Source organism: Lathamus discolor, chromosome 2, assembly GCF_037157495.1.
Source record: "Lathamus discolor isolate bLatDis1 chromosome 2, bLatDis1.hap1, whole genome shotgun sequence".
Classification (NCBI taxonomy): domain Eukaryota; kingdom Metazoa; phylum Chordata; class Aves; order Psittaciformes; family Psittacidae; genus Lathamus; species Lathamus discolor.
The window spans coordinates 123,302,477-123,313,541 of NC_088885.1; positions in this window are offsets into that span (position 1 = coordinate 123,302,477).

An 11,065-nucleotide genomic window follows, 5' to 3' on the forward strand; every position below is an offset into this window, starting at 1 on the left:
CTACATAACTGGCCACGTGTGACTTCCTGCCCCTTCCCCCAGCCATGTGCAGCAACATCTCAAGTCCTTCTTCATTTCTTATTGGGAGTTCAACTTCTCTCAGGACTGTAGAAGCATCCAGGTAATGCCAACCTTCATATTTTACATATTTAAAGAACTATGTATCCAAAATACATAGTGAGTCTGGACATAAGCTTTTTCTTCAAATGCCAAAAATGCTAATGGAAAATGATCTATTTTGCAAGTATCAGAGATCAGAAACACTGAAATTTATAATGGAGAGCAATATATCTCTATAATGGTGAACACCTACTTTTGCTTCTGGAACAGAAAACTTGACTTTGGAAAAGGAGGAACCCAAGCACTTGGACAGCAATTTTATTCCTGTTGCCAAGAATATTCCTGCTGGAGTTTTGACTATGAATTATGGTTTAATATTTCACAGCCACGATAATTTCCAGTTGTCCCTAGATTTCTGAGATGGCCTTGGCAACCCGGAGCGAGTCACACCGGGGTAGCTTATTTCAAGCACCACCTAGTGGATCTATTTAAAAGAGCCACACACACAAATAAATAAATAATTAGCAAAATATTTTAGCTTTTGAAAAGTAGAAATAGCAGCTGTCAGTGTCTCCTCTTTAGACGTTGCTATTTGATTGCTTGTTAATAGCAAGTCACAACAGCTCTGAAAAATGCTTAATTAATAAAGATGAAAAAGTACTAGTCTGCCAAGCTGTTCCATGTACAAAATTGGGCTCTTACTGAACCTCAGCATAGAACATTCTCTTCCCAACTGATAAAACCCAAAATATTAGGAGAGATATATCCTTTAACGATCAGAATTCCCCAAAGTAAAGAAAAATTCACTTCTGCTTTTACATGAAAACCAGGGAAAGACTGAGATGTCATGTATTTAATAATCATAGAATAGTTAGGGTTGGAAAGGACCTTAAGATCATCAAGTTACAATCCCCCTGCCGTGGGCAGGGACACCTCACACTAAACCATCCCACCCAAGGCTCTGTCCAACCTGGCCTTGAACACTGCCAGGGATGGAGCATTCACAGCTTCCCTGGGCAACCCATTCCAGTGCCTCACCACCCTCACAGTAAAGAATTTCTTAATTATACCAAACCTAAACTTCCCCTCTTTAAGTTTTAACCTGTTACCTCTCATCCTATCACTACAGTTCCTAATGAAGAGTCCCTTCCCAGCATCCCTATAGGCCCCCTTTAGACACTGGAAGGCAGCTATGAGGTCTCCACGCAGCCTTCTCTTCTCCAGGCTGAACAGCCCCAACTTCCTCAGCCTGTCTTCATACGGGAGCTGCTCGATTCCCCTGCTCATCGTCGTGGTCCTCCTCTGGACTTGTTCCAGCAGTTCCATGTCCTTTTTATGTTGAGGACACAAGAACTGCACACAATACTCCAGGTGAGGTCTCACAAGAGCAGAGTAGAGGGGCAGGATCACCTCCTTCGACCTGCTGGTCATGCTCCTTTTGATGCAGCCCAGGATATGGCCGGCTTTCTGGGCTGCGAGTGCACACTGAAGCCGGCTCATGTTCATTTTCTCAATGACCAACACCCCCAACTCCTTCTCCACAGGGCTGCTCTGAATCTCTTCTCTGCCCAACCTGTAGCTGTGCCTGGGATTGCTCCGACCCACGTGTAGGACCTTGCACTTGGCATGGTTGAACTTCATAAGGTTGGCATCAGCCCACCTCACAAGCGTGTCAAGGTCCCTCTGGATGGCATCCCTTCCCTCCAGCGTATCAACCGAACCACACAGCTTGGTGTCATCGGCAAACTTGCTGAGGGCACACTCAATCCCACTGTCCATGTCAGCCACAAAGATGTTGAACAAGACCGGTCCCAATACCCATCCCTGAGGGACACCACTCATTACTGGTCTCCAGCCGGACACTGAGCCATTGACCACAACTCTTTGCGTGCTGCCATCCAGCCAGTTCTTTATCCACTGAGTGGTCCACCTATCAAATTGATGACTCTCCAATTTAGAGACATTGATGTAGTGTGGGACAGCATTGAATGCTTTGCACAAGTCCAGGTAGATGACATCAGCTGCTCTACCCCTGTCCATCAGTTCCGTAGCCCCATCACAGAAGACCACCAAACTGGTCAGGCAGGATTTCCCCTTAGTGAAGCCATGCTGGCTGTCACCAAGCACCTTGTTGTTTTTCATGTGCCTTAGCATGCTGTCCAGGAGAATGTGCTCCAAGATTTTGCCAGACACAGAGGTGAGACTGACTGGTCTGTTGTTCCCTGGGTCATCCATTTTCCCCTTCTTGAAAATGGGGGTTATATTTCCCTTTTTCCAGTTGTCGGGAACTTCACCTGACTGCCATGATTTTTCAAATATGATGGCCAGTGGCTTAGCAACTTCATTCGCCAGCTCCTTCAGGACCTGCAGATGGATTTCATCAGGTCCCACGGACTTGTGCACGTTCAGGTTCTTAAGATGGTCTCAAAGCAGATCCTCTCCTACAGCAGGCCCAAGGTCTTCATTCTCACAGTCCCTGTGTCTGCCTTCCAAGACTTGGGTGGTGTGGTCAGAGCCTTTGCCAGTGAAGACTGAGGCAAAGAAGTCATTAAGAACCTCAGCCTTCTCCAAATCCTGTGTAGCCAGTTCTCCTGATAGCTTCCAGAGAGGACCCACGTTGTCCCTAGTCTGTTTTTTATCTGCAGTGTACCTGTAGAATCCCTTCCTATTATCTTTCACATCCCTAGCCAAGTTAATTCTAACTGGGCCTTAGCTTTCCTAACCTGGTCCCTAGCTTCCCAGACAACATCCCTGTATTCTTCCCAGGCCGCCTGTCCTTGCTTCCACCTTTTATAAGCCTCTTTTTTCCTTTGAAGTTTCCTCAGCAGGTCCTTATCCATCCACAGAGGTCTCCTGGCCCTCCTGCTGCACTTCCTTCTAGTTGGGATGCAACACTCCTGAGCTTGTAGCAGGTGAATATCAACCAAGAATCTTGGGCCCCCCTGTCCTCCAGGGCTATATCCCATGGGACCTTACTAAGCAGGCTCCTGAAGAAGCCAAAGTCTGCTCTCTTGAAGTCCAGGGCAGTGAGCTTGCTGCAAGCTCTTCTCACTGTCCTGAAGACCTTGAATTCGACCATCTCATGATCGCTACAACCAAGGCTGCCCTGGAGCGCCACATTTCCGATGAGCCCTTCTCTGCTGGTAAGCATGAGGTCAGACATGGCACCTCTCCTCGTCGGCTCCTCTATTACTTGCAGAAGGAAGTTGTCTTCCACACAATTGAGGAACCTCCTGGATTGCTTGTGCCAGGCCATACCATCACTCCAACAGATACCAGGGCGATTGAAGTCCTCCACGAGAACAAGGGCCTGCAAGCATGAGGCTGCTCCTATTTGTCTATAGAGCGCTTCATCCACAGAGCCCTCTTGATCAGGCGGTCTGTAACAGATCCCCACAGTAATGTCTCCCGTGGCTGTTCTCCCTCAGACCCTAATCCACAAACTCTCTGTTGACTGATCACCTGTCCCCAGACAAGAGTTCCATACTCTCCAGCCTATCATTGACATAAATAACAACTCCCCCTCCATCTGCTGGGTCTGTTTTTTCTAAAGAGCCTGTAAACTTCCATTCCAACACTCCAGTCATAGGAGCCATTCCAAAATGTTTCTGTGATAACAATAAGAGAAAATAAGCAAAGAAAGGAGGTACTTTTAATCTTATTCACTGGTCAGTACATGGCTATGTAATTATGTGTTATCATTTTTAAAATGTAATGTATTACACTTAAAGATACTTTATAGGCCTACTATCTGGGTTATGGGTTCCATCATGTAGTTAGATAATACTTTTATCCTGGGGATATTGAGTGGCTGTGCTGACAGAGTAGGTGTAGGGCCTATGTATTTCAAAGAAAACAACACTGTTTCCTTCTTTGGATTTGCATTGAATATTTTAAAGTGATGCAAATACAAAATATTAGATGTTCTGGTTTATAGGTCTCCTTCTCCCACATACTGTGGTCAGGGGAATAGTCAAACAGAGAAATTAACTAAATTCTATCAGTCTTTGGTGATTATTATCATAAAAGGCTGGATTTTGTGCCTGAAAAGGTAAATTGTAATAATGGTTTAGCAATGCAGAATTAATACTTAAGACAAATCATTCAGCTGCCTTCTGCATCTTTGATATTTTTGAGGGCTGAATTCAGCCTTGTGTCAGTGGATATGATTTCCCTGACATTGTACACCAATACTAGGGTTGAATTTATCCTGTTGCATTTCTCAGGAAGAATGGATATAAATCTTTTCTTTTGGGTCAGTGAGAGACCATGGCACTTTCTCTGAAAGTACACAGAAAAGCAGCAGGTCAGGCAGAATTATGTTTCCAAGGACTCAGAAACTCCAGCTTGTATCCAGATCAGGATTTATTAACAAGGCTTCAGCATCCCAGCAGGTAGATGGTTTTAACAAAATATGTGCAGTACAGGACTCTTCACCAAGGACTGTAGCGAAGGGGTAATGGGTTCAAACTTAAACAGGGGAAGTTCAGGTGAGATGTAAGGAAATTCTTTCCTGTAAGGGTAGTGAGGCACTGGAACAGGTTGCCCAAAGAAGTGGTAAATGCTCCATCCCTAGCAGTGTTCTAAGGCCAGGTTGGACAGAGCCTTGGGTGACATGGCAGGCTGTTGGACCAAGATGATCTTAAGGTCCTTTCCAACCCTATAACCATTCTATGATTCTACTATGGTTCATCCAAACTATGTCTATGATTCGTCCAAAGTAAGTTACTATAGTAAATTGTAAAAATGTTACCTAAAAAGGTAATTCTGAACATCAAAATATTTCTTAAACAAAGATGACAATATAATCCTGCATGATGTGATGATATAAAGTGATACATATAAAACTAGCATATACCTTTGATAGCAGAGGAACATGATACAGATTAAAAAAAAAAAAAAAAAGGATAATTATTGTAGATATTTTTAAGGCAAATGTCCTTCCAGAATACAGTTCTTCACCTACTGCATTATTGCACCCTTACTTGGTGGGGGTTTATTCGACTTCTTGGGAAAAAAGAACTGGAGAGAAATAACCCAAAATGTGAAAGTATGGCCTGAAAAATACTACTTTTGACAGGAAACATTACCATACCGTCTTAAATTTCTGTAACTTTTATGGAGCACAACAGAGATTTGGGTGGGTCTTGCAGATACTAAACACTCCCATAAATTACTAATTCTGACAACATCCTATAATTCTATAAATGGTTTGGGAATCCTAATAGAGGACTTACCTTGCATAGATGTATCTATAGATAGCAGGGTCTAGACATAGGTACGTGGTTTAGGGAGAGGGATTACTTTAACTTTCTCATGGTCAGTCAGAACAAGCTAGCTTGGAACTAGCACTGGAGATCTCCTTCCAGTTCTGATGAGCAGCTAACATCTCCTACAGCTTTATGCTACATGACTTCTGAATCTAACCACTAACAAAATACATAGCAAAAGTATATAAGAAAAAAAAGGCAGCATCACTAACATTAGAATTTTAGAAAGTTTAGTAAGGTTATAAAAATGATAAAAATTTTAGAAATCAGATTAATGGAATGGGATGTGAAATGGATGCTGGGAGCAGAGCCCACCCAAGCCCTCATTCCACCGAAGAGGAAACTTGCAGGTCTTCTTGAACAAGAATGGAAAACACAGAATCTTCAGAAAAAGATATGAGCTTCTCCCATTAAAAAAAAAAATCAAAAAAAAATAGCAAAACATTTAGAGGGAAAAACAAAAATAAGACACTCCTGTGACATGACAAGAGGCATTAAAAATATTTAGCTAATGAAATAATAAGCGTAAGAGTCAAAATGCTGCAGTCACAAGCAGAACATGAATTCAGAAAGATTTACAGGTATTTTCCACCAGGCTGAACAGAAAATATTAATAAGGTGGTAGAATCATGTATCCTTTCCATAATCTATTTAATTCTTTTTTCCAGAATAAGTGTCAAAGCAAATTTACAGAATAAGTGACTTTCTCAGCAAATGCACATCATGTCTCTTTGACACACTGCATAGAAGAGGCCCCCAGTGACATGGGTTAGTGGTGGCCTTGGCAGCACTGGGGTAACAGTTGGACTTGATCTTCAAGGTCTTTTCCAATATTGTTGATTCTATGAATCCATATAGTAAACTTCGTTTTAACTACAAAGATACTCTTGAATCTGATGTCGTGGGATATTACATAGTTTGTCTTCAAAATAATTATGGAATCCAGTTCATGATAATTTTTCTTAAACATCAGCAAAATCATAAACTTAAAGAACAGCATTTAGTGCATATTCTCAGGCAAGGAGGTTACCATGTGAGACTTAGCACCCTAAATGCTAGCTTTCTGTGTATTTACCTACAGTTCATCAAAGCCATATCCTGAAACAGAAATGAAACATGTAAGCAGGTCTGCTAGAGTACAAGTCTCATAAGCTACACCTAAGAATATCTGGACAAACAGTACGGTATCAGCCCTGTCTGTACAAAAGTCCCATGCTTTGTCTGGTCTGGCATATGAAGTAGCCTGAAATGGACTGGGAACAGGCCATTGTTTTCTACAGTGTACTGTAAGAAAAGAGGGTTGCTCCCTGAAGGAATGCGTGTGTTCTAAAGCTGCATGCACAAATTGCTGCTTTCTTAAAATTAGAAACTTGCTCATTTTCCTATATGTTACATAGTTTGCTGATGAACTGTGAAAAATATGGTCTTAAAAGTACTATGATGTGGGCATGAAGTACCCCAGCTATATAAACTATGGCCAGTGGGAGTCTTGTCTAGCACAGCATTTGGGTCTTACTCTACCCTCCAGGCTGCAGCCAAGACGATGGCAGAGCTGAGTTTCAAACACGGAGGTATGACAAGCAACGCTGCTCGATGTGATTAGGAGGAAAGACATTCATTTTACACAAAATATGACTAAAATTCAGATTTTAAAAATAGGCTCATGGACAAAGATGGTTTCACACAGCTGGTGTAAGAAATAAAGGTGGGGTTTGTTTTTTTAAGACTGTCTTTCACAAGAACTAATGAGAGAAGATCCATCAACAGCTAATCACTGTTGTGGACCCAGCCTATTGTGATATGTGACTACACGCTCCATTACGCCAAATACTTAGCACACACTGTTATCAAATAGACTAATACTTCGTATATCTGGAGAAGAGCTTGCCAGTGTGGAAAGCTTCTGTCTTACCTCATGCTCCCAGATAATGGAGCCCACCAAAAAATAACACAATGGATAACAAAGGAAATAAAATCAAGGTATCTGGGAGATGAAATCATGATCTGCAATCTCTTTTTTAAAGACAGCATACACTAATTTAGCTGTTTAAGTGTCACAGTGTTAGCTATGAGCTAGTACATTCTATTTAATTGTTCACCAATTATAGTTTTATTCTACGATTATTTACAGTTTTTCATACAAATCTGCAGTCCTTTAATACAATGTTTTCCTCCAAACTCTTTCATAAGTGCAGACTGGTGTTTCTTCATTCCCAAGAAGTGCATCAACAACATTAACATATCATACAACTTTATCACTCTTTTATGGTCAGTGTATTTTTCCAGAATGCCTGTTGTATAGTTTTGATTTCCTTGTTCCACAACTGTTCAAACCTTGGAAAACAATGCTTGCTGGAATCTGGAACCTGCCCTGGCCTTCAGTGTAGGACTGAATTTCACACAGGGTGAAGAGTGTGTAGGTGTTCTGTTACCACCAAGGGCAATTTTTTATTTATCTACAGTTGAGCTCTGGTTTTCACTTGTTTATAGCCATGCTATGAGGACTTTGGTGATCCTTCACGCCAGATTAAATTGGGTGTCCCAATCACCTGACTCCTGAGCCAGGGAGCACGGCACAATGCCAAGGTGTAGTGGGAGGTGTGCTCTGGAATCATAAAATGGACTCTGTTGGAAGGGACCTTAAAGACCATCTAGTTCCAACCCCCTGCCACAGGCAGGGACACCTTCCACTAGATAAGTTGCTCAAAGCCTCATCCAACCTAGCCTTGAATGCTTACAGGAATGGGTCAGCCACAACTTCTGGAGGTAACCTGTTCCAGTGCCTCACCACCCTTACACATTCCTCAGCAGTGACCTACACCTGAGTTTTGAATTTGCCTCATGAACCATTTACAGATTTCCTCAATCACAGATAATCACAAAAATGTTTGTTAATGGGGATATCTGAAAGCCACCTAGTTCACCTTACTGCCTAGAGAAGGTCTATCACCAATCCCAGGTCATATATGTGGGTTTTCTGAGGCAGTAGAAACAGAAAAACACTAGTAGCGTGTATTTTCTACTACTTTAACATGTACTGTCGTAATCTTTTTAAGCTGGTAGGCTACACTGAGAAACACAGGCATCATGCTACTTACAGTTAGTCTGTTGTCTAGTATTAGTTTTATATGGCTAAGAAAAGAATCCTCACAACATTTTCTGAGCACATAAGCATTTGTGTCTCAAAACCACAGCAATTTTCAAAGACATTTTTACCCTAAAGCTTTACTAATTTTAAAAATACATATGTTCTTCTGGTTTTGTCCAGAAAAGCTGAAAGGAAAAAAATGTATCTCCAAAGAGTAAACGCAGCAATCCTTTTTTCCTTTAAGTCTGCAGTTAAGTTGGCATAATCACTATTCTGAAACTAGTAAGAGAAAAACCCAAGAAGTTTTGTTGAATTTAACAGGCAAGACTTTGATAAGGACCTACTGATTTCATGGTTAAGCGACGAGAATTGTCCCCCTCCTGAGCTCTGTTGAGTCTAGAAGGGCCCCAAGACTTTTTCAGGGTCATGAGCACATATCCTGTTGCTATGCATTTCAAATGATCATGAGGAATTGGAGTCCTCAAGAGAATATTACTGTTGGTTGGCACTCCCTGATCAGTTAAGTCCATTCAGAAAACTGCTGGCACAGTGGCTTAGAGATAGCTCCACCTGCACCAGCTCTGCAAGTCATGCATGTAGATGATGAAAATCTTCAATATGATAATCCAAAGGAAACGGGCGGTGGAATCTATCATAGTTCAAAACACAAATGACATTCTGTCGTAACTATTATATGATGGAACCCCCCCCCCACCCTGCACATATTTCCAAGGTCTCTAGAGCCACATAAGGCCAGCACTTAAACTATAATATTACAGAACTAATTCCCACAGAGCATTCCAGCAAGTCCTCAGAGGCTTGCACTATTCCCCGTCAAAAAGGTTCAGTTGAGCCTAAGCTTGCAATGCAGACTGGAATCCTGATGAACTTGCACTTCTTTTAAAGATAATTTTCACTCTACCACATTCCTACTGGTATAGATAAGGAGGTAAAATGTAAATCACTTCCCAGCACAGACACCAACATTATAAAAAAACGGAAATATTTGTAGCATATTAGATTTTTGTCATACAAATGACTGCAATCACTATAAACTGAATTCAAAATTCCTATTGCTTTTCTTTACTCTGCTATTACATTGCATATTTAATGAACAGAGGCTATTACGTCACTAGGAGCCAGCACTTTCTCAAAGTAATTGTATAAAAGGAGCAATGTCTAAACCCCAAACATTCAAAACCAGCTGTCAGCCTCAAACAACTAAGGGCACTGAGGCAAAATCAATGTCCTAGGTCTCAGGATAAACTATTGAGAACTGGCAAGGTGCTATGAACTAGATGAGTTAAAGCCTATTGGTTCATTGGCTAAAACTCCCTAATAGACGTTTGGCAGATTCTTATCAAGGGCTCCTGATGTCAATTTTAGGGCTCCAAGATCCAACTGGAATTTTAAATGCCATATTCAATATGTAACTTTGTGGGACTTACCCATGGCCAATAGTCTCTGTGACAAAAGATAAGCAGAGATCTGAATTCTCTCCTTATTGAGATTAAAACCCACATTTCTAACTGCAGTATTCTTATCACCACACCAGAATGCATTCCAGGGTTGAAGTTATTTCACTGTGGTTAATCAAGCATAGAAGATGTAAGCAAAACAAAGGTAGAAATGAATGTCTACCTTACTTGCAAGGAAACTACTGTGGGCACTCTTTCTACCGAAGTGCCTGTGCTCTGTTTGATTCACTTTTACTTTTCTCCTGCCTACTCAAACTTTTTTTTTTGTATGTAAATTAGAATAATTTCATTAAGAAGTGAGAATCCCCTCATGCCACAGCTGCCTGTGGAGTAAGAAAATAGAAAAAAAAAAAAAAACCAAAAAAAGGAAAAGCTGTATGATATTAAAGACTGAATCTAAGGGTCCCACCTCCTTTATAACTGTGGTCCTACAAAGGTGAGGATGCAGTCTTGCTTCCTTTGACAACATTTTAAAGGAGTTGTATCCAAAGTTAAGTTTACAAATCTAATAAGGGGCAACTAGTTCATCCTGGTCTCATAAGGGAAGATCAATTTTAACCTTGCCACCTGCAGTTTAAAACCATAAAATTTTGTCCTGTTTGCATAAAAATATTTTTGGACTTTCTTCACATTAGCCCTTATTCTTTTCTTTCCAGTCTAACCACGGACATTTTTAAAAATCTTTTCCTTTAGAATCTTTTTTCTAGATCTTTCATTGCTTGTTCCCTCTGGACTCTAGCATGTTTCTTGAAGGGTGGCTATCAAAATTACAGACTACCCTACAAGAGGATAAATGAGCAGCCTGCAAGTCCTAGCTACAACAATTTTGGGTACCTTACAGTATGATCTCCACTTTTTGATGACAGTAAGAAATCACTTTCTGCTATAACCTGACTCTTCATATAGAACTGCTACCCAGTTCTTTCCCAAGATCACTTTGAGCAATTGCCAACCCCCTTGAAAACAAAACCCAAAACAAACACACCCTAAAAAACCAAAACAAACTAAAACAACACAAAACTCCACCAAAAATCTCAACTCCAAACCACCCTTTTACTTCGTGAAATAAAACAAGCGCAGTAAGTTTCAAAAGGGACTTCGACTTCATGTTTTGAGGGATGTACACTGACAGGTGTTTACACAAGCAGTATTGGATTTACAGCACTCTG